At 46.3% G+C, this 24,420-nt stretch overlaps 1 long non-coding RNA gene across 1 annotated transcript; it reads right to left on the bottom strand.

Annotated features, from left to right (window-relative positions):
* On the bottom strand, positions 1-22,830 carry LOC109950977. Its single transcript, XR_002273374.1, has 3 exons — positions 22,653-22,830; positions 14,429-14,536; positions 1-301 (listed from the first exon to the last, which is right to left on the bottom strand). It is a non-coding gene; the product is annotated as an uncharacterized LOC109950977 (long non-coding RNA).
* Positions 22,831-24,420: the final 1,590 nt, after the last annotated feature.

Below are 24,420 nucleotides of genomic sequence, written 5' to 3'. Positions count from 1 at the left end.
TCCAAGTTGCCAACTTGTCTCTTTTATTAATAGGTGGGAGAAGATTTTGGAAGGAAGGAGGGAATTTGAAAGATTTTAAAGAAATATTTCAGCAATAGAAGCAAGAGCTTGAAAAGCCAAACCAGTCCATTAATCCCTTGCCAAAGACAGTTTAATAGCCATTAGGAGGCAGACACAGAGTGTATTTCCCTTCTTGGACACGCAGATTTGGTTCTGGAGTTAGAGACACCAACCTCGTATTTCAGGGACTGGCACAGAACTGAGGAGTCCATTCCCCTTTGGGGTGTAATTTCTTAAGATACTGAAAACAAAAGACACATAACATTAAAGATGACTTTAAAAATGTTACTAATAACTCCCTGGGGTCAAGAGATCTCGAAGCACTCAGTTATTTCTGACTTTGAGCCAGAACTAGCAGGGTTTTTCACTTTAATATCTCTGGTGTCCGTGGCTGTGATGTGCTGCCTCTATTTTAACAAGAGATTTTGACAATTTTGCCCTCTGAGTCTTACAGAAATCTACTGTCCCCAGGGAGCATGGCCTTGCAGATGGTTTATACTTAATTTGTTTTTCTCTTTAAACAGATACACTTTCTCAGAGACATTTGCTAGGCAACCACAGCGTAACTGTACTTTTCTACAGAACATTTCATCTAGGCCTGCTAGAAAAGCTTTAAAATCCTGTGAAGAGCCACGTTATGCTGCTGTTCTGTAGCTTACATGGTGTAGGTATGTGAAAAATCAAAATTAAATGTTACATACCATTTTGCAAAGGGAACTGAGGGAAGCTCCAAACATCGTGTTCCTGGGATATTTTCTCTAGTTTTGAGATCATCGAATTGGTCTTGTGCTTTTATTTTTGAGAGCTACATGAATTACGTTTTTTTAAGGTTTCTACCAAAATTGAGGATGCAATCTGTGTGTTTCTTTTCCACTGCCCTCCAGCTTCTGATACCAGCTCCAAATTCTCACCCTGGTTTCTTCCAAATCCATATCACATGGAGATGATCCATTTTCATTTCACAGAATTTTGCCTGCTGTTTTAGCATCCATCTCACTAAACATCATCTCCACTTGTCTGACACTGCTGAGCTCAAACCTGGGTGAAACAGCACAATTCTAAACCAGATCTGTCACTTCGATGCAGCTCGGTCCATTCTAATGATCACTTTAAAATTATATTCTTTATAATTAAAGATTAGTCACATCCACCAAAAAAAAAATATTTCCCAACAGATTATGGGTTGGAGAGAAAAATTGTAATAAAAAACATAGGGATTTTACACTTCTTGGTTAATTTATTTGTCAAGGAAAGGCTATTTTTAGACAACTCCATGAACTTTTTCCTCTTAAAACCTTGTTCTGGACATCCTGTACCCTGGAGACATGGATGCATGGCCTTAGTGGGTGCAAAAGATGTGGAAATGATAAAAGTTACACCAGACTCCAGGATCAAAGACTTTGTTTCAGATGTTGTTCAGGAGGGTGGTCCAGCTCTGAAAGTTCCCATGGGAATCCTTGGTCAAGACCAGGGAGGGTCTTTTTTCTCTAACTGCTGCCTCTAATAGGGACTGAGCAGAGCAGATTCAGATCATCAGCCCCTCTGCTTCGTGCCTGCATTTTCCAGAGTGCCCTTGCTAAAGGTCGGGGTTACACCATCCAACAAGGTCCTGTGAATCCCAGCAGCTGCTCTTCCAATGGGAAGGTTATTAATGGGCATAATTCATCAAGCAGGAGACTTGAGGAAATGAGACTGCAGAAATGCACCTTTATGACTTGTGGAAGCTCAGTTGGCTGTTGACAGGGCTGAGGAGTCTTAATAAGAGGGGTAGGAAGAAAAAAAAACGCCCTTTATGAGGAATTAATTTCCTGTCTCCATTATGAAGTGCTGCAATGTTCATTTAGCATGCAGGAGGTGGGTGTGAAGATTAGAGCTGGGAAGGAAATGGATATCAGAACATGCTAAATCTTCCTCAGTGCCACAGCAAGAAGCTCTGAGAACATGCTGATGAACCTTCTTCATTTCAGCCAACCCTAACAATATCTTCCTGGAAGCAGGAGGCCACTGCTTCCCATTAAATCTGTTCTTCCTATGTTTCAAGCCCTCAAAAGAGATGTAAAATATGTCAAGACTCAGAAGAAGAGACATGCAAATGTTACTGATGAGAAAACTTTCAAGAAGTCTTCACAAATCCATCCTTGGCGCTTTGGGATTCATTCCATGAGGTTAAACCTGTATTTATAACTTCTCTCTTTATTATATTGACGTATTTATTCTTAAGAAAGAAAATGGAGGGGCTGAATGTGTGTTGGAGGACTTCACATCTGCAGCCCTCAGAGACCTAAACAGAGCCCTGCTGATCTGGTCAGCAGACCCAAACTCATCTGATATAGCAACCTTGGTCCCTTCAAGAAATCTTACTCTAGATCTGATTTCAAGTATAAAAAGTGCCCTTGCTTTCCTCAGACAAAAAGAAGGTTTGGGTCATCTCATGGAAAGCCATAGGATGTTTAGCACTTTAACTTCTTTTTGAGTGCTGGAAGACTTATCCAGGTGATATGTGAAACCAGAAAAAGACAACAGGGCTGCCCATGAAGTTGATCTTTATGAAGGTTTCCAGCACCCAGCCTTTCCCACTGCTTCAGTCACTCTCTTTTCTGGATACAACAGTACTCAGGGCTCACCTGCCGTGTGAAGACAAATGTCACCTTGCGTGGGTGGGGAGAGAGCATTTTCAGGGACTTTGAGAACACTCTCAGTTCTTAGTGGACTGGGTGCTTTGCTCTTTGCGAAACACTCCTCTCTCCCCATAGTCTGTGATAGTTTCTGCTTTGATTTTTTCATGAAGAATTTGATATCCAACAACATTAGTATCATCACACTCCTCCTTGGTCTGTCTTGTCTGTTGATATTCACCCACTGGGAGATTTTAGATATTTAGGGTTAAAGCTCTTTGGAGAAGACCAGGTTTATTCCAGAGTGCCCTTCTCCAGTACCTGGCACCGTCCCAGGTCTGAGCCACCACCCTGCCAGAGATGATAAGCAAGGACATCCCCCTTTGCAGCTGCTGTAACATCTTGTCACCATCAAAGCCCTGTCCTTCACATCTCATGCAGTACATTTGCTCTGCCTTGTTCTCCCCTTGCAACAACAGACATTGTTTGGTGTGATAATGGAACCTAAGGTCGTATTTTGCCTTCAGCCATCAGCATGTGCAAACGCTGTGTGACTAATGAGCTAGTCCCTGGTGACTCCCCTGTGCTGTTTGTCTACAAGAAGCTTTGTTGTGTTTGCAGTCCCTCCTGACCACTGGTGAAGAGCTGTCTTTTCCCTGGGCTTCTGACTTGAGCTGGAAATCCAATGGCAGTGCAGGTTTCTGCCCACAAGGGACTTCCTTCCCCTCCTCTTCCAAAAATATGCTGAAAGGAAAATCTGCCTTTTGGTTTGTCTGTCTTGCTTTCAATTTGTTTTCAGTTCTTTTTCCTTAGGGGACTCTTTTGCTGGCTTGGGGAAGCTTTGTTCTCTCAAGGATATCAGATGGTGGCTTGGCCAATGCACATGCTGGGGATGAGTGGGACAGACGTGGAGAAAATGGGGCAGCAGCAGGATTGGTGCATGGCCACAGTGCCAGGAGATGAAATAAGGTTCTCCCTTCCTCCGTGTTTCATGGGCAGAAATGACTCAGCTTGACATCACAGAAAGCTCTTGGACAAGCAAGGTTTAAAAATGATGGATTATAGGACGCAACTCATCAGTGACTCAGCTTGCCAGCGTTCATCACTGGAACTCTGACCCTTCCTCTTCTCCTCCAGGGTTTTCTAGCCCTGGATCATTGGCAGCGATTAAAGGGGCAAATGGACAATATTTTCAGACACTGTGAACACTTTTGGAGAGTGCACTCCCAGTGTGTACTTGAGCAAAGACACTTTTAAAAAGGACCTGCTTTTCATGAAGCATTGAGTGTCTTCTGATCTGAAAAGTCAGGTCTCATTAAGGATGCCCACATTGGACATCCTTGAAATATGAAAGCTAAGGGAAAAAAAAGGTGGTGAGGTCTGGCTCAGAGTGCCCAGAGAAGCTGTGGTTGCCTCATCCCTGGAAGTGTCCAAGGCCAGGTTGGACAGGGCTTGGAGCAACCTGGGATAGTGGAAGGTGTCCTTGCCCATGGCAGGGGGTGGGATAGGATGAGCTTTAAGGTTCCTTCCAACACAAATCAGTTTATTATCCTATAATTCTATGAAAATTAACTCCTGACTCCATTTGGAAAAATACCCTAAGGAGCTGCAAGGGACTTTTCAGGATTCTTAGAGAAGTCCCTCCTGGGTCAGACTGACACTTCTGGTACACAGTGACCCAAATAGGCAGGCAAAATTTCCTTTTCTCCTTGCAAATGTAGTTTACAAACTTTCTTTCTCATTCCACCCTACATTTCCACAATTTGTTCTCTCCCTGACATCTAAATCCAAACTCCTGCTTTGCTCTGAACTAGAGAAAAAAGCACAGATATGATTTTGTTTTGATCGGACGCCTGACCCTCTCTCCTCATCTCCTTTTTTTTACCTGTTGAAGGGAATCCATCAAGATAATTTCCTGTTATTAGGTCTGAAGTGTTTTGAATTTGGAATGGTTTCTCACTTAGAAAGAATTGATGCCTATAACTTGTAATGTGCTCGCAGTTGTGTGCAGTGCCTGGCAGCCCAAACTCCATTCCAGGGAGCTAATCCCAGCGGCTGAACTCCATTAAAGCCTAGATGCTATCTGTTAATACAGCCCTGTAGTTTGGGTCATTGTGCTGATGTAAGGAGCACAGCTGCCTGGAGACAGATTATGATGTGAGGGGACATCTTTATTCTATTTTAAACTGAAAAAAATGGATGGGAGACACACTAGTCATGATTGATTAAAGATATGAAAAGGACTTTATGAGCTTTCTTGAGCGCTCTGTGTTTCTCATTCTGTTTGTCATTCCTCTGTGTTTGGTAAATAAATAAATACATAAATCCAAACCTTGAGGATAATAGCAAAGAGAGAGACTCCTCGTGTTCAGTGGGTTTTATTATAATGGGCTGAGGACTGTGAGTCTCAGAAATCAATTCCCAGCTCTGGCACTGATCTATTATGTAGTCCTGGGACACCTTTTTCCCTTATATCTTCTCCCACTATTATTTCATCCAATCTGTTTAAAATTATAAATATAACATGGCAGTGCCTTTGCTCTCCTGGGTGTGTGTGCAGATCCAATCACAGTGACAATCCAGTCCCTGCTGGCTTCTCTGGGCCATCATCCAAACAATGTCTCTTTCCCCATCTACTGCGTTTCAGAGCCATGTGCCATTTTACCAAATAAATATTGATCCCTCATTTCCCAGCACTGGTTATTCCAGGGACACTCTCTCACCTGAAGCCTTCAACCTCCCTGTCTTCCTTCTCACTGCATTACCAGTAATATCCAGGGCTGGAGATCCTCTGCACATGGAATAACACTTCTGTTCCTTATTCTCTCTATGTGGAGTGGTTTCTGTGTGCTGTGTCACAGCCAGTGCTCACCTGACTCCCTTATCTAGGGGAGGCATAAACTGGCCTGGCTCTGCCTCTGGATCCACCTCACCACTCCTGCCATGACTGCTCATGTCTGAGGTTGTACTCTGACAGCTCCATGTACTCCTTGGCAAGCTTGGAAAGGAAACAGTCTTAGAAAAAAAAAAAAGAAATCACATTAAGCATAACATGTGTTTCATGCTCCTTTAGCATCTTATCCTGCTCCAGAGCATTGTAATTCCCCTGGCTGCTTTTGAATTTCATGTCACACTTTTAAATGTGGTTTGGTACATTCTCTACATGCTCTGTCAGTAGAGTTCTGCCAATAACCTCAGCCCATGAGCGCTGGGAAAGCAGCTCCTGGCTCTGCTTCCCTGCATGCTGAAGTGTGGGGATGTCACAAATGGAGATATTTGTCACGTGGGAAGAAACTCTTCCTCCTGCTGGAGCCACGCAGGAGCCTCTTTCAACAAGGCAGGGTTTTATTAACTGGGTCACTCATCTGCAATTCTGTCCTGAGCAAGAAGCATCCACAGGACGTGGCTACAAAGGGGGGCCTGAGTGTGTTAGTTTGAATTAATTTTTAAAGCAAACAAGTCAAAACTTCTTGCAACGGTCTTAAACATTCTCACCATGAATTATATAGACTCATCTTAAACTTGAACAAGGTTTGACAAATCCACTTTGAAAGTTCATTAAAAGAAATGTTCAGGACTGTCTTCCATGGAGACACAAACCCCCTGTCTGTCCTTAAACTAAGCCAAATCAACAACTGCATCTTTGCTGGGAGACAAGAGAATGCAGGACTGTGGAAAGGAACCTTCAAAAACCCTGAGTTACTGGTGGGGTTTGAGCTGTCCACTGAGAGACAATGTCAAGACACAGAGACAACCAGGATGTTTGGGAAAAGATGAGAAGGAAAGGGCTAGAATCTGCTTATCTCAGTGAACATTGAGGGTGACACAGATCTTGTATAGGAGAAATAATGTCTATTGACTTCAGTTCCTCTTGAATCAAGGGTGGTATTTCTGCTTGTTGTCTCACAGCAGCCTCATTTATCCTGTTTTTCCTTGCTCCCCTTGAAATTTATTCATCATTTATAGATGTGCCCAGTGTGCCAACACGCTACATTTAAATTGGTCATATGGGTTTAAAGGAGCCAAATTCAACTCCTCCCTGGTGCTTAAGTTTATGTTTGATTTGAGGACAAGGTAAAGGTGAGATTTCAGACCAGACTTTCTGATGTGCATTGATTCTTTAAGCCAAAAAACAACAATCAGAAATTTCAGTTTTGTCAAAAAAGGCAGCAGACACCCTTCCAAAGAGGGAGTGAATGGATTTTTAAACTGAGAAGTTTTAGTTTAGCCACAGCCATTCTTCAGGGCAACATCACAGCTGCAGATGTAGTTTAGATACTTTGAGGTGTTTGCAAAGATTAATTAGCTGCCTAAATGGGAACTGAGCTCTGATGAAAATCTGGCCCTTGTGGGCACTGAGCCTCGGGCTTGGTGTGCTTTTGAAAAATCTCACCCCAGAGGCCTCGGTGGATGCACTTTCCTGACCTGAGCTCATGCATTAGAGAATAACCTCAGAGTTATTTCAGTGCTTCCAGGAGCTCAGGCTCATTCTTTAAAGTGAACAACCTAATGCTTCCCAAGTTCGCTGGGAAGTGGTGAAAATCCCCAGAGGGTTCCCTTTTTGGAGAGAGTTCATCCGAGGTAACACCTCTGGATAGGCAGCAGACTGTGTGGGTGGAGATGTGTATTTTAATAACTACAGAGCAGGAATCTGAGCTACACCACCTCCCTTTTACTGCCACCCGCCCTCCCCTGCCCACCTTGTCCCTCCACAGCCACCCAACCCTCTCCTCTCCTCTCCTCTCCTCTCCTCTCCTCTCCTCTCCTCTCCTCTCCTCTCCTCTCCTCTCCTCTCTCCTCTCCTCTCCTCTCCTCTCCTCTCCTCTCCTCTCCTCTCCTCTCCTCTCCTCTCCTCTCCTCTCCTCTCCTCTCCTCTCCTCTCCTCTCCTCTCCTCTCCTCTCCTCTCCTCTCCTCTCCTCTCCTCTCCTCTCCTCTCCTCTCCTCTCCTCTCCTCTCCTCTCCTCTCTCTCTGTGGTGGGATCCAGGTCCCCTCCCTGCCCATCTCCCACCTTGCTGCTGCTCCCTTGCCTTTGTTGGAGCTGCTTTGCTGCTGCTGCTGACTGAGTATGTTTTGCAAACTTGCAATTTCACGCTGCATTTGTTGCCACAGCAACACAAGGGGGAGTTCAAAGTAGGGAAAAAGAGTCAAAAAAACCCCCCAAAAACTCTTTGATCAGCCCCTTATTTTGTGCCTTGCCCATACAAATTTGGCCATGCAGCTACATCAGCAGTGGGGTCTGCCAGGAACCTGTTTACCCCCAGGGACTTCAGAGACTGGAAATCCAAATCTCTTATCCTCCCCTCTTCCTCCCTTAGAGCTGCCTTCTCCCATCTCTCTCTTCCTGGGTATCCAAGAGTCTGGAGCCTCCAGCAGTAGCCCTGGACGTTCCTGCTCTCAGTGGCAGCTTTTTCAGCGAGTCCTGCTGTCTTTGCAGGGAATGGTCAGGCATTTGGGAACTGGCATGAGACTCCAAGAGCACGATGGCAACGCCCAGTGGCAGCACAGTTTTACCTTTATCTTTCATCCCAGCAGCAGATCCGTCAATACAGAGGATGGAGCACTGGCTTCAGCTCGCCCCCATCCCTCCAACCCCTCCCCTTCCCCATGACTACTGAAAAGGAGTCCTTAAATGCAAACTTTATGGCAAAGAGCTGCTGACACTTCTTCATGGAAAAGATACATGGAGTGGCTGGTGGCTAATGAGTGTCAGTACTCCAAAGGATAATCTCTGCTTCTCTCTGATACAATTTAACATCGTATTTCCCTAATTTGAGGCTGATTTAGTCGCTGGGGTATTTGGATGCCTCTTCTATGGTGCCGATAGTTAATTAAACAGATGTTGCAGAGGGAATCATTAATTTTAGTGCTGCAGATGGGAGCGGAATGACTTTGTGAAGTTAATGTTTCAGCAAAACAATAGGCTTCTGTCATCAGTTGCTATAAACCAAGTAAATTAAGAGAACAAGTAGAGTAAAGGAGATAGCTTTGAAAGAATATCAATTATTCATTTTAGAATTGTACTTTCCCCCCACGAATCATCACAGGAAGAGAGGAGGGGAAAAATCTGCAAAAGCTGGGAAGTGGGAAAGAGAGGAATCCCCAAGCCAGCAGCCTGAAAGAGAGTTTAACCCTGCTCCCCCTGGAGCACTGCAGGGTCCTGCAAGAGCACAGAGAGCCAAGCGCTGGGGGCTGCAGCCCCCAGAACAGCACCTGGCTCTTACCCCTCTTCCTGAAGAGCAACTGAAGTCATGGCAGTAAAGACAGATGTCCATTCCCATGTCCAAAAAGCAGGTGGGCACAAACATCTTCCTTTTTTGAAGGCTGTGAAACTTCTTCCACTCCAGGCTGGGTGTCCCATACCTGTGGATGAGGTTTCCTGGAACAGCTGGCTGGATTTTCTGGGTGTGGTGAGAGTTTCTAATCACAAGTTCACATGTTTTTATACCTTTCAAAAATCTCAGGGCCAGTGGAAAAAGCCCCTAAGCACTCCTAAAAAACTTGTAGGGCTGCATCTGTGTATCAGGTGTGGCTGTTCTGCCCCAGAAGTGGAAAAATTTAAAATCTCGAGGTCTTTACAAGTTTCTCACTGGCATTAAATGTCAGTAATTTCTGTTGAACAGAAGTTCCTATTTTTGAACTCAAAGCAACAGAGGGAAAATCCAGCTACCTCTGCACCATAAAAAGGCAGTGGCAGAAGAGGATCAGGGAAACAAATGAAGTCCATCCATCGTGCTGGAGTGAAAGCACTACTGACTGCTTGAGTGCCTCATATTATGAAAATTAGGTTTCTTTTTTCAGACAGATGAGTCATTTGACCACTCAAACTTCTCCATGAACACATCTCTGACCATTTGTATTATCTTTCTCTTTCTCATATGTGCATGTTTTTCTCCTTGTTACCAGCTACTCCTTTCTCCAAAAACAATAATCAGTGGTTATTCTCATTTATTTGATAAGGCCAAACAATTTCAGTGCCCAGAAAGTAATTATGAATTTGGCAGTTCTGATTAATAAATCTTTCAAGAAGCATGCTGCATTTCATCCATAAACAGCATCTTGCAGAGATTCATTGAGAAAACACAGAGAAACAGAAAGACACAAAGTGAAAAAGAATTCAATTCTGCCTGGCAGTGAAGGCCTGAGGTCAATCTTACATGTGTAAGGTGAATTTCACCATTGCATCTATTTCTTTAGCACTCACTTTGTATTTTATTTTATTTTATTTTAATGGATGCTGTTTATGTTTTATTCTTTCTGGTTTTACAGTGCCATATATTAGTGTAGCTCCAACTTCAAAAGCAAAATGTCCCAAATTAATTCTAGGAGATCATTTCCATCCTCAAACTGCAGCACTGTAGAGCCCTTGTCCCATATAACAACTGAACAAGTTTTTTGCATCAAACTGGCCAAGCACTGGTTGTTTTCAGCTGGTTAAGAAGAGGTGTCCAGTATGTTTTGGGAAACATCAGGTACTCCAGATAGCCGTAGGGATACCATGCAGGTATTAGGAGGTTGTAGGGCCCCTCAGATGGTGATACTGATCTTATTTTCAGCCAGATGAATCGGTCCCCTTAGGCCTTGCAGAGAAATCTCTGTGGTGTGGATGTCAATAGGCACCGAAGTCACTCAGAACCAAGGAGAATAAATTCAACCCCTCCCAAAGTGTCCTGCTGAAGGACATGGAGGGGCTGTGATTTCTGCCTGGCAAAGACTGAGTCTGAGGGTTCTGAGAATGAAGGATCCTGAGACCCATCTGCTCTTGCAAAATATTACACTGAATTGAAGGACTTTGGCTCCTTCCTGTAGGAAATAAAATTCTCATTAAAGGCATGAAATTGAGCTCCTTGGAGACTTCAGCTTCGCTCTGCTGAGCAATCTGAACATAAGTTTTCAGCAATAGCAGCTCCTCGCTCTGTGTGCTTGTCTCAACACTGTGCCATGGGGATTTGCTTCTCTGAGAGTCCTTGGGATTGCTGTGTTTGTTCACTGGCAGCCCTTCAATTCCAGCTCCCTGGCATGGATCTACAGGCACAGAATTCTCCAGAGATCTGCATCCCATCCATGAAAGTGCCTTTGTTTTCCTCTCCCCCATGACAGGGCACCAAGCACCTACCAGTTAATGGGCTACCACAATCCTGCTCAGTTAAGGAATAGGATGTCTTGAAGGGGACTAGATCCCACCAGAGATGTGGGAAAGGATGTTCACAGAGCTCTGAAGTGTCTTTATCTCCTTCTCCAGAGCAGATGATCCCATAGGGTTGTAAAGTTCCCCCAAGCACAAGCGCACCCCAAGGCAGGGTGGTTCAGCAGCACTTCCCCTTGCTCTTGTCCTCATGGATGGTGTCACAGTGCCACTTCGTGGCAAGCCTCCCTGGAGCCACCAAGAGCACCTGGCACACAAGGAGCACCCTGGTCTCTCTCCATCAGGGAGCCTCAGCATCATGCCACAATTCCTTTTCTCCACACGGCATCACCTTCCAGTGGTGTCTGCCCCTGAGAGAGGTAATTGATTCCCTTCCCCTTTCCAGCCCTAATTAAAAATGCACCATATTAAACTTGAATGCATTGGAAACAATTAGCTCCCTCTTTTGTCTCCTTGTTCGAGCCGGCAACGCGAGGCAGCCAGGTGTCACGTTCAACAAATCTCCATCAAGTGATTTCTCTGGAAGGAAATGAAGTTTGAAGAACTCCTCTGCTGCTCCTGATGCTTTGGCTCTGACCTTCTTGTGCTCCCAGCTTATCTCCATGGAGATGCTCATTTTGCAGACCGGCTCCATCTTCTGCCAGCAGCCGCTCGTGGAGGCAGGAGGCAGGGCCGGGGCCAGGGAGCCAGGATGTTCCAAGGATTCAATCCCGTTCTTTTCAACACTCCAGCACTTTAAAATGGACAGTGGTATGGATCATCCTGCAGGGAAGATGTGCCCTGGCCACTCCAACCTTGCATGGTTATCCAAACCCCAAAAAGGAGGATTTTAGCTTGAGTTAGGAGCTCCCACAGCAGCTACCAGGTCGAGTGACCCTCACAGCCTCAAGGACAGGTCTGCACTTTGTTTTGGAAAAGTCTGACCATGCAGAGGCTCTTGTCAGAGCTGGAAGAAAGAGGGGGGGTGTCTGTTCCATTCTACACCCAGGAGGATAGCTCGCATCTCCAGGAGAAATGCACTGCAGGAGCACAGCATCCCTGCTGGGATTTGGGACACAGGGCTGCCTCGCCTGCTGCAGGTAAAAAACAATGTTTGGGAAAGGGGGAAAAGTGAAAAAGATTATAATAATAGGTTACATCTGCAGAAGTGTCTGGAAAATGGGATGTCCAAGACAGAAATCCTGCTCCAAATCTCAAGTAGCCTTTATCTGACCTGATACCCACAAACACCTCCTGTGAGGGCTGAGGGGGATCCACACCCTCCATACAGAAAGCAAGCATTAGCAGGACTATGCTCAGTGCTCTCAGGAAAAGCACTTGTTGGGAAATTTCAACAAACCATTTTTCATTGAAAAATGCTGATTCTTTGAAACAGGCTTTCTGTGAGAATAAAAGGGCAATTTTTCCTCATTTTAGCAACTCTAAATATTGCGGCAGCTTTAAGTGAGAAAAGAAACCAAGAAAAACCCTGCTTGAAAGTTGGTTTTTTATCCCCTTCTTTCAGGTTGTAACTTTATTATGATGAAAACCAAAAGAAAATCAAAACAAATGCTGTTAAAGAGAAAGGAAACTTTTAAGACTGCTGTAAAAATGAAATCCATTGATCTGACTAGAGGTATTTTTTCCCAGTGTTTGTTCCTACCATTTTTATTTAACTTCAGGTGCTAGAGAAAGGAAAGGGATGGTGAGATCCCAGGAGAAGGGGAGAAGGTTCAGCTGAGCCTGTGGGCCAGGCTTTGTGTCTGCAGCAGCAGCTGTGGTGAATGACAAATTACAGCTTCTCAGGACTTTGCCTACCACAGGCAGAATTCATTTAGGGGCCAAACCTCTTCCTGGGTGCGTCTGGGATCAGCTACAGGGAGGGGATGGGGTCAGCAGGGCTCGTTCCCCAGGCTCAGCTGTGGGGCGTCATGAAATGTGGGAGGAGGGAGAACGTGGTGCCTGAGACTTTGCCTAAGTTTCCCCTGAATTTAAATGCCAACTCAAGTGCCAGAGCAGTTGTCAGCCAGATGGCACCTTCAGAAGCTCTTCCACCTTCACCCAGGCTCCAAGGGGTGCAGTGAAGCTCTTTGCAGGCAAGTGTCTCTTCCTTCTGTCCTCAGGGATTTCACAGCCCTGCCTGCAGTTTTGCTCTGGTGTGAGCTGAGAGCTCCAGGGCTCTTGCATCTCCTTTTGTGTTGGCAAGGGCAAGTCTGAGCATCGACATGAGGCCCCCTCCTGTCTGCAGAAACCTCTCTCTTTTTTCTCAACACCACTTCTGCTTCCTTCTGCCTGGCTTCTGCTGTCACATCAGCCATCCCTCAGGGAGTTACAGCATTGTCTCATCTCTCCATCAGTCCTGTGCAGTCGCTGGTGGAAGCAACAAGGACTTTCCTTGTTTATTTGTTCTGCAAAGTTTATTTGGAGATGGATTTGTTGTTGTTGGTTTTTTATAAAGACTTATTGAGGAAAGTAAATTGGAGTTGGAAATACGCACAGCAAGGGGGAAACTTCATTTCCCATGAACTCAGCCTTTGGTGGAGTTAAAACAATGAGTAGTAAGATGGAAAAGCGGAATGTGTTTGAATCTTTAGCATACAGTTTCTCTGAGCAGAGGCTGTAAGGTGAACTGGGGCACAACCTCAGCCCTTTTCTTGCCACTCACATCTGTCAGTCCATCTCCAAGCCTGGTTCTCGCTACCCACTGTGATCGGTGTCTAGAGGGATCAGTGAGAAGGGCTCTCACTCAGTACAAGCCAAATTCCAATTTGTTGCTGTTGTGCCAGGAACTGTAAGCTCTGCCTGTTGCAAATCAGCTCTAGTTCTTATGATTTATGTTTTTCTGTCAATTTCTGATCCCACATAAAGCTGAGAATATGGCTGCAGTCTTCAATTCCCTCTGAAGAAGTTGTCTCCTTTTGAATTAGCTTTTCATGTCAGGACAACATGGGCTGGCAATAAAAACCACGGGAGAGATCTTCCTCAGTGAAAATGATGGAATGAGTTGAAAGAGAGGAGAGGGATGGGGAGTGAGGGGAAGGAGTGAGTAAGAAGCAGAAAGATCCTATGTGAGGAGGCAGAAAAATGCAGAGTTGCAGCTCTGACACTGAAGAAATGCTTGCTGGAGACCCAGCAGAGGGGACAAGCCAGCCCTTGTTAAAGGTCTCTTTGTAGGGTGATAATTTGGAAGATCGGAGCCTGGCAATGGAGCCTGGATGGGAGCAAGAACATGTCTTCCTTCCCCTCTAAAGAGCAGAGGGAGCCACAAAGCAACCATATGGAGCTGCAGCAGAGCTTGCCAGCACCTTCTGGCTTCTGACGGTCAGAACCAGTATAAAGGACAGAGTTAGGCACAGATCCGTGTTTTTTTAAGCACCTGAAGTGAACTGAACTATGTGTTTTGGAACTTGGATCTAAAATACCAGTGCTAAAACAGGAAACCTGTGAGCAGGACCAAAGAATGGGAATTTCTGGTCAAGTTTAGAGAGTGCAAAGGCCTCTTTGGCAATCTTTGGGAGTGCAGGCCAGAGTGTTGTGCAAGGCTCCCTCTTTTTGTTTGAAAAAGCTATTGAGGCCTCCCCTGGTGGAAATGCTCCCCTGGGAAAAGGAAGAACTTCAATCCCACTCACCAGAGTGGGTATGGATACGTGTCCCACCAGTTAAATCTCCCTTGCAGGCAGGATCCTGGGCACTGGGCAGAAACTGGAGACTCTCCATCCTTCCTGCTGAAGCCAGACCTGATGAGCAAAATATGTGAGAGTGAGGGACTTCAGTGAGCCCTCACAGAGACTGAATTAACGTAAATCATGCAGGAAAATCAGTGGTGGATTCTGGACTGTGCTCCATGAGTTATTTATTCACATTTTCAGGTAATTATTGAGTTAAACACCAGTGATAGAGATGAAAGGACTTTCAGGTCCCTGGAACACCCAGATCCCTGCACACATTTACCTGCTGCAGTGCTGCTGGTGGTGTGGGGAGGAATTTGCATTTATTTCACAGGCGTTGTGCTGAAACAAAGAGCGCTGTGTAATCCATTTATCACCAACCATTCCAATTCCTATCTTAAGTAAGAGAGGAGTCAATTAACAAATGAAAACAGAGTGCCAAAACACTCTCTCCATTTAGACCACAAAATGCTCTGTAGCAGCACAGCATGAACATTGTTTTCCTGGATGTGAATTTGGAGATCACAGGGGAAAGTAACTCATTCTGGGATTCAAGCTTTGAAAATGGACTGTTATCTTCCTGATGATCTCCCTGCTTTTGTAACTCCATCACCAACATTTTCTGGCTTTGTGGATTTGTCTGCCCAACAGTTGTGACAGAAAGAAATATTAGCTTTACAAATGGGGATAAAAATGACATATACTGAAAGCTAAAGCCAGTTAATGAGAAAGGATTTTTGAAATGTCACTCATCCTGTTTCCCACATTCAGTTTATATTTCTAAAAACTGGTTCCTCTTTTATTTCCATGAAAAGTCCATTTTCAACTTAAACTTCCTTCCATCGACTTCTAACCAAATAATTATTAGCTTGCAAATTAATTTAACTTGTTAGTCAAATTACAGCCCAGCAAAAAGGAAACCACAAATGTATTTATGCCTTTATTTAATCTTTATTAAGACTAACCAGGCTTGAGCAGAAATGATCTCTTGACAAAGCCATTAAGAGCACAGACAAGATCACAGGTCTGTAACGCATCTGAAAGGGTACAGCAGAAAAGTCAAACGTTTGTCTTCTGGGAGACAGTCAGAGCCAGGAATTAAAGAAAAATAGAGCAACTGAAGGACCAATGCTGCAATGGTTTGATAATTATTCATTGCTTTTTAAAGAAAGGCAACAGAACTTAAAGGGGTTTTTCAATGCTATGATTGATGGCCGCATTTCAAGGCACAGAGAAAGTGTGCAAATCAGAATCCCAGAATGGTTTGGGTTGGAAAACTCATCCCATTCCACCCCCTGCCATAACGAGGGACACCTTCCGCTATCCCAGGCTGCTCCAAGCCCCATCCAACCTTGCCTTGGGCATTTCCAGAGACCCAGGAGCAGTTACAGCTGCTCTGGGCACCCTGTGCCAGGGCCTGCCCACCCTCACAGGGAAGAATTTCTTCCTAATATCCAATCTAAACCTGTTCTCTGTCAGATGCCATTTCCCCTTGTCCTGTCACTCCATACTCAGGGTTAATGTTGCTACCAGAGTGAAGCCTGTGGCTGTGTCAAATCCCAGGAGTTCAGGGTCCCTGGGTGATTTGGGCAAAGCCAGCTGTGCCAGCAGGCCTTGATGCCCTGAAGGGGGCACCTCCTTGTGTGGCACCAGACAGAGAAGTCCTCTCCCACCCAGCTCCCAGCAAATCACCCCCCAGATCCACGTCTGACTGCACCAAGCATTTCTGGAGCCACTTGGACAGAGGTGTCCAGGAGGGAAGGTGCCCCATTCCTAATCCCAGCTGGCTCCCTGGTTCCAGTGTGCACAGCCTTGGCTCTGAAGCTTTGAGTGACTGAGAGGAGCTGCCAGCTCCTCTCGAAGCAGTGAAGTTTTTCTTGCACTGCAGGGACTTCCCAGCCATGTTCTCTTCCCCTGTCCCCAGGCTGCCCGGTGTAAATTTGGGAGGTGACTTGCATGATGTCATCAGCTGAAGGGTCATAAAAGCTGCTGGTGTGAGCACATTGCTGGGCTCTGAGATGCCATCTGCTCAGCTCCCTGTCTTCAGGGAGACATTAACACAGCCTGAGGGCTTCCCTGTATCTGACCTCCCTTCTCCTCTCTGCACAGAAACATGGCCCCTGGGCATCTCTGCTGCCCAAGTGTAAAATGGACTAAAATCCAGGACAGAATTGGAATGGAAATCAAGCAAAAGCACGCAAGCCTTCCCTTCAAGGGAATCTCTACAGAGCTCCCAGAGCCTTGGCTCCTCTGTCTGACAAAACAACCTGCAGGTTATTGCCTTTATCATCACAGGATCTCATCCCCTCTGCCAGCTCTGGTGCAGGCCAGTGAGGATGGAGGGGACCCATTGGAGCGTGTAAGGGCTGTCCAGGCCCACAGGGAGAGCCAGAGATCAGAAGGGATTTGGGAAAAGGACAGGCATGAGCATGGGGGAAGGTTGGTGGCTCAGGCAGACAAGACATTAGCACAGCCAGAGCAGCCCCTTGTGTGTCTGGCTCCTTTTTCTGCCTTGCTCTCTCTGCTGATTTTCACTCTGAAAGCTCCAGCTCTGCCAGCTCTTCAGCAGTCTAATCTTTTTTCCAGTCTCAGCTCGTGCCTACTAATGTGTTTCAGGCACAGAAATTTCATTAAGGCTGCCCTGATGTCCACAGGCTTTAGCCATGGACTTCATCATTAAGTGGGTTTCATTCCAGCCAACAAACAAATCACCCTCTGCTCCTGGGTGGGAGCAGAGGGGCTGGGGATAGAGGAGGCACAAAGAAGGAAAAGAAGCAAAGAAAAGTCCTTTCCATGCAACCAGGGTTGATATGGAATAGCTACCCCCGTCCTCAGGAAAAGAGATGCACAGAGGTGAAGATGAAGCACTAAGGACCGTATTTCACTGTGCTGTGGCCGTGTTTAACACAGCCTTGGAAGTGCTGCTTGTCCCAGCTGCCCTCAGAGACCCCCAGCCCTCTGTCCCATCCCTGCCCTCACCCCAGATGCTGACCTGACTGTTGCATTTAACTGGAAATGTTTGGCAGCTCAGTTCTCCCATTCAGCTTTGTCAAAGGTCTAATGTGGGGATTACTTAGCCATTAGCTCTGGCTCTCAGGTTTTTTCTGAATTAAGATTCCAACAAGTTCCTTGTCTGATTATCCTCAGCGCCATGGATGGACCTGAGCAGCAGAGTTTTGAGCTGGAGCCAAACTTGTTTCTCACTGGGGAATGTGGCTGAGTTCTTCCATTCTGGCCTTTGTTCAGCTCCTCTGGCACCAAAAAATAATCTGTAACTCCCAGCAGTTGGATCATCTGCCTAGAAAAGAGAGCTTGGAAAGGAAGTCTTCACTGCCTGGAAATATCTAGGAGAGGATTTTGTGTTCTCCCAGTGACAGAAAAATTCTTTCAAACACACAGTAAGGATCCCAAAGATGCAGGGGAATGTGAAGTCCCTATCAGGCAGCACCATCAAAGGTGTGTGCAGGCTCATGCTTAGCCACAGCCTTGGAGAAATCCTTCTTGCCTCTCACAGAGAACCTGCTCTGCATCATTAAGTCAGGTGAGGACCCTGCTGGCTTTGGTGGTTTGGCTCTCTGCTGTGGCACAGCTTTTTCATATGAGAAAGGAATATCAATAATGTCCTTGGAACCAATGGCAGGTTAGGCAGAGATGTCAAAGCAGACACAGGGCCAGAGGCAGATGGGTGCTGGGAAGGGAGCTGACGGGAAGGATGGAGAGAGACTCTTTACAAGAGCCTGGAGAGATGGGACAAGAAGGAATGACTTCAAACTGAAGGAGGGCAGAATTAGGTCGGATATTAGGAAAAAAATCCTTCCCTGTGAGGGTGGGGAGGCCCTGGCACAGGGTGCCCAGAGCAGCTGTGGCTGCCCCTGGATCCCTGGAAATGTCCAAGGCCAGGTTGGATGGGGCTTGGAGCAGCCTGGGATAGCGGAAGGTGTCCCTGCCTGTGGCAGGGGATGGAATGGGATGAGCTTTAAGGTTCCTTCCAACCCAAACCATTCTGGGATTCTGTGAAACTCCACAGTTCTTCCCTGTGTGAATGCTCCTGATTCTGCTCCCAGACAGACAATGCTGATCACAACTAAAGCTACCTTTGAGCCCTTGGAAAGACCCCTTTGTTGCTGTATCCTGCAGTGGTAGGGAGGAGAAGAGAGATCCAGCAGGCAGGAATTGTGCAGCAAGATTGATCTATTTAATTATTTTCCAACTTTTATAAACTTTTTTTCTTCATAGTCTAATTGGTCAAAGGATCAGGCACCCCTTGGGGTTATTGGCTAAAATCCTAAAACATCCATTGTCAAAATATTTTCCTACTGTACCATAAACATAGTTCTACAAGGTTGCAGGTGTTCATAGTTTATAGAACTCTGCTACAATCTTCGTGAGAGAGAAAAGCATCTCACAGCACTGGAAAGAAGCAAGAAAAGTTATTGCTAGCAGCATATTTATATCCACACCCCTTAAACCTTCTCTAAACTTTTATTATTTTTATTCTGAATTTAAATCCAACCATGGTTTTCCAAACAGTCCTGGGCAAAAAGAAATCTCTTCCCTCCAGCAGAAGGAGAACTGCTCCCACACGGGCTGTCCTCAGTGGAGCCTACAGAGCTCTGTGCATTCCCTGCGTGGAGGGCCAGGGGTGACAGGGAGCATCTTATTTGAGGCTAATCAGAACAGCATGCAACAAAAGGAGCAGCTGTCATCTTTTCCTTTCCCTCAGCCACTGCTTGATAGATCAATCAGATCAAAACATTTTCAGAATCACTTTTTTGGGAAGGATTTTTGAAGTATTTTCTTTTCCTCTAAAACGCTTCCATTTAGAAAGGAAGTATGTAAAACTGAAATAAGTCTTGTAGGTTTGTAACAGAAATAAACCTCATTTTTCCCTCTGAGAGGACATACATTTGGCAATCCATGCAGCTCATCTGCAAGAGACAGAAGCTTCCTAAACATCCAGAATGAAATTCTTTCAAAATTCAGCCAGCATCAAGCCAGTGAATTAATTTTGCTCTTTGTTAGTATAATCCTGGTTGCATTTCCTCGAGGGCTGGAGCTGCAGAGCCCTGCTCAGGACCAGACAGTCCCAAAATAGATTTTGGATGATTGCTGGGAGTGGGACACAGTGCTGGGGCTGTGGTCCCTCCTGCAGGCAGGAGGTCCTGAGGTTTTTGTCTCTGTCCCACTGGAGAGCCTGAGAGCTGCTGGCTCTGGGATCACTCTCTCCTATTGCTCAAAGCCCTTAGATATTCCTGCTATTACCCTCTGTTTATCAGGAATGCCATGGGAATGCTGGGTGCAGGGAGGCAGTGGGGCTCCACTGTGTTACAGCCCTTACAGGGAGAGGAGAGTGGGTTTATTGCCTGAACTCTGCAGAGTGCCCAAGGAAGAGAAGAAAAAAAAAAAAAAATCTCCTGTTGCCTTTTTCTGGTCAGTTATAACTCCATGCCTGGGCCAGCTTAGTCTGTGATGTTCAGATTTTATCATTTAATCACACAAACTTTGCTTTATCTGACCATCCTGTGGGCTGAGGGGAGGCTGGTGCTAATCTATGAACTGAAACGAGTACCTGTGTTTAACTAATGCTCATTGTGTCTGTCTGGGGCAGCTGGGGGGGTGTAACATCCCTGCAGCATTACAGCCTTCAGCTGCCTGAGGGTGCCACTGTGCTGATCACTCCCAACTGGAAAACAAACTGGGAGTCCTGGCTCAGGCATCCCATTAGATGGCACTGGGAGGGAGAAGGGGCAGACAGCAGTGCTGGAAGTGATGCTGGAGCTGGGAGTGCCCTCATGGAGGAGATGGGATCATCCTTTAAGTCTGAGGAAAGGCAGCAGCCCAGCTGGGGTGTCCCTGGTCACCCCCCTTGGCACGGGCAGCAGGACTCTTTGTGTCTGTCCAGCAGCTCTGGAGAACAGTGAATAGAATCCCTTGGGATGCTCCAGTGCCTGATGACTGTCTCTTAAATAATGTTTGACCTTATACTACAGTCCTTATACCCCAGTCCTGCTCCCTGGGGCCCACAGGGCTCCATCCCTGTCCAGCTCTGACTTGCTCTGCTCAAGCCCATCAGGATTTTGCCCGGCTGATGATGCTGTGCCAGTGCAAGTCGCTGTCTGCAGTCAGGGGCCGTGTTAGCATTGATTCTTCCAGCTGCCAAAGCAGAGCACGGGCTTTCCTTGAGATGTTTCCCTTTCACAGAGTCCCCTTTTTGCAGAGTTAGAGCAATGGAAGGAGAGGAGGGATGGGGGAGAGAGGGAGAAAAGGGAAAGAAGTGAGCAGAGCAGTGCTTGCTGCTGATGGGGAAGTGTCAGACTCTCCAGAGCCCTGCCTAATGTGACCTACTTCAATGGTCTGCAGAGAGGTATTTGTCTTGCAACAGTTCTTTTTGGAGGAAAACAAACTATGATCTTGAGTAGCTCCAGAGCAGGAACCTGGTTTCCAGAGGAGACTCTGGCTTTTGCTCTGTGTTCAGCAGGGAAGGGAGGAATCAAGGGTTATGGTTTGTGATCCCCGCTTCAGCACTGCTCAGCACCACAGTGGCACACACAGGGGTGCAGGAAGCCTCTGGCCAAGGTATAATCCCAGTGCAGTGACATTTTTGAGTCGCTGGAGTTTTATAATCCACAGGCTGTGTGTGCATAGAGGTCTCCTCTGCTGAGGGTCTGCCCAGTGACCAGAAATCTCTTTCCAGACTAAGAAAAGGTGCTGGGGCAGTTGGATCAGTGGAACATTATTCTGTGTTTCCAGCACTCTGGGAGACCTGGACTCCACTGGGATTTTAGCAAAATCACTGTTTTTCTATCCTCTCTCCAAAAAATGCAGGGATAGTGAACTGAGTTGTCCCTGACCCACAGTTCTAGGGATATGCGAAGAGCACCCAGGACTACAGGGTTTGTATCTCAGCATGGGGAGCACGATGAGGCTCTGTGAGAATCTCGATGCTCCTCAGTCAGGCAAAGACTCGTGGCAGATGTCCTGGATCCAGCAGGACATAAATCCCTCCAGCTGCCAAGAGATTTTGTCAATGCCCCTGGCCAAAGATTTCTTTCAGCCTTTTAATACTTTCTGCATAACGTTTCGTTCCCCTTCTTCCTCTCTCTGTCTCCTTTCTCTTTTTTTTATTCTCTTTTCCTGGAGCACCTTGATGTGCTCTCTGAATAGAGCTCCATGCAGCAAATGGCATCAGCAGACTGATAAATTAGCAATGGATTGGAGCCTCAGATTAGCTCAGGCCAGTAATTTAACCTGATACAGGAGATGTTTGCATTTGTTCTGCTCATGCACCAATAGATAGCAACTATGCTGGAAACCTGACACTTGTGGGCACTGCCCTCCCCATAAAGCACCCCTGTGGCAGCCCACAGTCGCTTCCCATTTGTCTCACCCCGGGCCATGCCGGGTGAGCCGGCTCTGGCTAAACCTTTTAGGAGGGGAGGGAATGGGAAATGAAATATTTACTTTTTGTTTTCTCTTGCTGGCGGTGAAAGGATATTGATGTGGTGTTGATGGAACATTAAAATCAGAATTATGCCGAGGAATAAAAAAAAAAAAAACAAAAGCCAGGCATAAATTAGCAAATAAATAAATTTGCTTCCTCCATGGCTGAGGGGAGTCTGCATTACGCCAGTGCCATATAACACACCCGGGATGTGTTTGGGAGCTGCTGGGCCATAAATCACAGGCGGCATTTAAACAGACAGGAGGAAAGGCCACATGGAGATGGATGGGTGTCCGAGGAGGGGACTGGCCGAGGGGCAGCCGTAAACACGTCAGGAGACGAGGCAGCCGGGGCAGGAGGGGGAAAGGGGATTTGAGGACTGAAGGCTGAGCGCTGAGGGCAGAGGTGAATGCTGGCAGGGTGAGGCAGGGGAGAAGCTGACCCCCAGTCCCATGGCTTTTCAGAAGTACAGGCTGAGGGATGGCAGTCCTGTTTTGCCACACTTCAAGATTTCTAAATTACCTCTATGTTTTTCCCACCTGTGAAACAGCAAGATGTTGTAGTATTCATTTTTCACTAAAAAGGTCAAATTTTCGATTCTGCTTTCTCCTTCTGACAAGAGCTGACCAGAAAAACCCAAGGCTTACATACTTTTACAGGATATCTTCATCCTATCTGAGGTGTTGATACAAAATTCTTTCTCTAAAATACTCTGCCACAAACTCTCAGTGATGAGGTTCATACCTTGTGCCAAACCAGGATGACAGTCTGTGATCTTGAGAGGTGCCAAATTCACCCCAAAGGGGAGAGGGGCCTTTTCTTCACCTCAGCCTCTGTGTGGGGCACAGAGATGTTGCCGTGACTCTGAGCACTGTAGGACTCCAGGGGCTCTGTTCAAGGAGCCCTCTTGACTTTAGCAGGATTATTTCAGGAACAATGTTGAGAAATCACTCTCAGCTTTCCACCCCCTGGATATCACAGTTCAAATGTGCCTGCAGCCAAGGGAGAAAGTCCTTGTGTGACGGCAGCTTTTTGCAATGTTTCACTGTGCTCTACAAACTGCCACTGAAAGGTTACTGATTTTTTTGGCATGGTCACCACACACTTTCTCACACTTCCAATAACAAGAGAACAACAAGGGCATTCGCTCTTTAGTGAAGTGCTGCAGTCATACTCTTTAGAAAGAGGGCCTGAAAAAAGGAGTGTGATTCAAGTCAGGCTTAGGATCAATAAACAGACTTAGGGTCAGGGCTGGAGTAAAACTGGGGGATGGAGAAGGCAGGAAAATCTCAAGGAGAAGGGATTCAAGGACAAGGACAGATGGTTCTTCAGAAGAAAAGTGAGGCCTTTTGGCAGAGCTGGTAGGTGGGTGGTGATGAAAAAGGCTCAGGACGGGGACAGCCAAAGTGCTCCAAGTCAGAACTGGAAGTGTTAATTCTGTTTGGAGGAAAGCTTAATCCTAGCAGCTGGCAGCCTGGAGTGTCTCAAACTCCAGCACAGCTCTTGGCTTTGAGGTTCCCTCCCGCAGGAACACAAGTCCCCTGCTGCAGAGGCAGATGCGCAGGAACCTGTTCCAAGAGCAGGCGCTGTCAGGACAAGGCAGCCACCTTAGCAAGGGATGTGTCACAGCTTCAGAGGGCCCTGCCTCCCTGCACAGGGAAAGGCAGAACTGCTTCAGAGAGGGACTAATTCACCAGTAAAACATTAATTATCCTAATGACTCCATTCATTAACCTCTGAAGTGAGAGGAACTGGTCTCCCACTCCGGAGAATTTTAGCCCCTCCCAGCTTCAGCACTGGAGTCCCATTTCAGAAATATAGGTACATGAACCTGTTAAAAATGGGGCAATCTGGGGAGCAAATATCCCACAGGCAAGAGCACACACAGGGCTGAAATCCCCCACAGGCACCAATGCAACACTATTAATGTCAGCAGAACTTCTGCCTTCCCCAAACACTTCTGACTCCAGGTGTGAACATCAGGCTTGCTCTCCAGCAACTGTGCTTGTGATTCCCCAGTTGTACTCTACCAAAAAGAAAATCCCATCTTTTGGCCAGCAGAATATATGGATCAGTCCCACTGGGACTGCAAATCATATTCTGTTTAAGAGTTGGTCTGAAGAAAGGCTTAATTATGTGCACAAATATTGCTTTGGCAAGGAACCCATGCTGTGAAGGCAGTTCATGTGTATGAGCTGATCCTGCAGTTCCCCCTGTGTCTGTAAGGGCCTGCATCTGTCAGATAAATTAGCTGGGAAGATTAGAAATGCATGGAAACTCCTCTTCTTCAAAGAGGCTCTGGTCCTGCTCCTGCTTCTGACACTGGCTCCCAGCTCATCCCATCTCCTCTCTGCCTGGGTTTGCTTCCATGCAAACTGCTTTATGATCTATTAATTAGAAGTGCTGCATGGGAGCTAGCTGAAAACCAACATTATTTGTGGGATGGAGCCCACCTCTGCCCTTGGGAGACTCAATGGCTGCTTCTGAAGCCATGTGCTGATTAAATTCAACT

Source organism: Corvus cornix, chromosome 17 (assembly GCF_000738735.6).
Source record: "Corvus cornix cornix isolate S_Up_H32 chromosome 17, ASM73873v5, whole genome shotgun sequence".
NCBI lineage: Eukaryota > Metazoa > Chordata > Aves > Passeriformes > Corvidae > Corvus > Corvus cornix.
The sequence above is the reverse complement of the archived record's forward strand: the minus strand, read 5'-3'. Positions and strand labels throughout refer to the sequence as shown.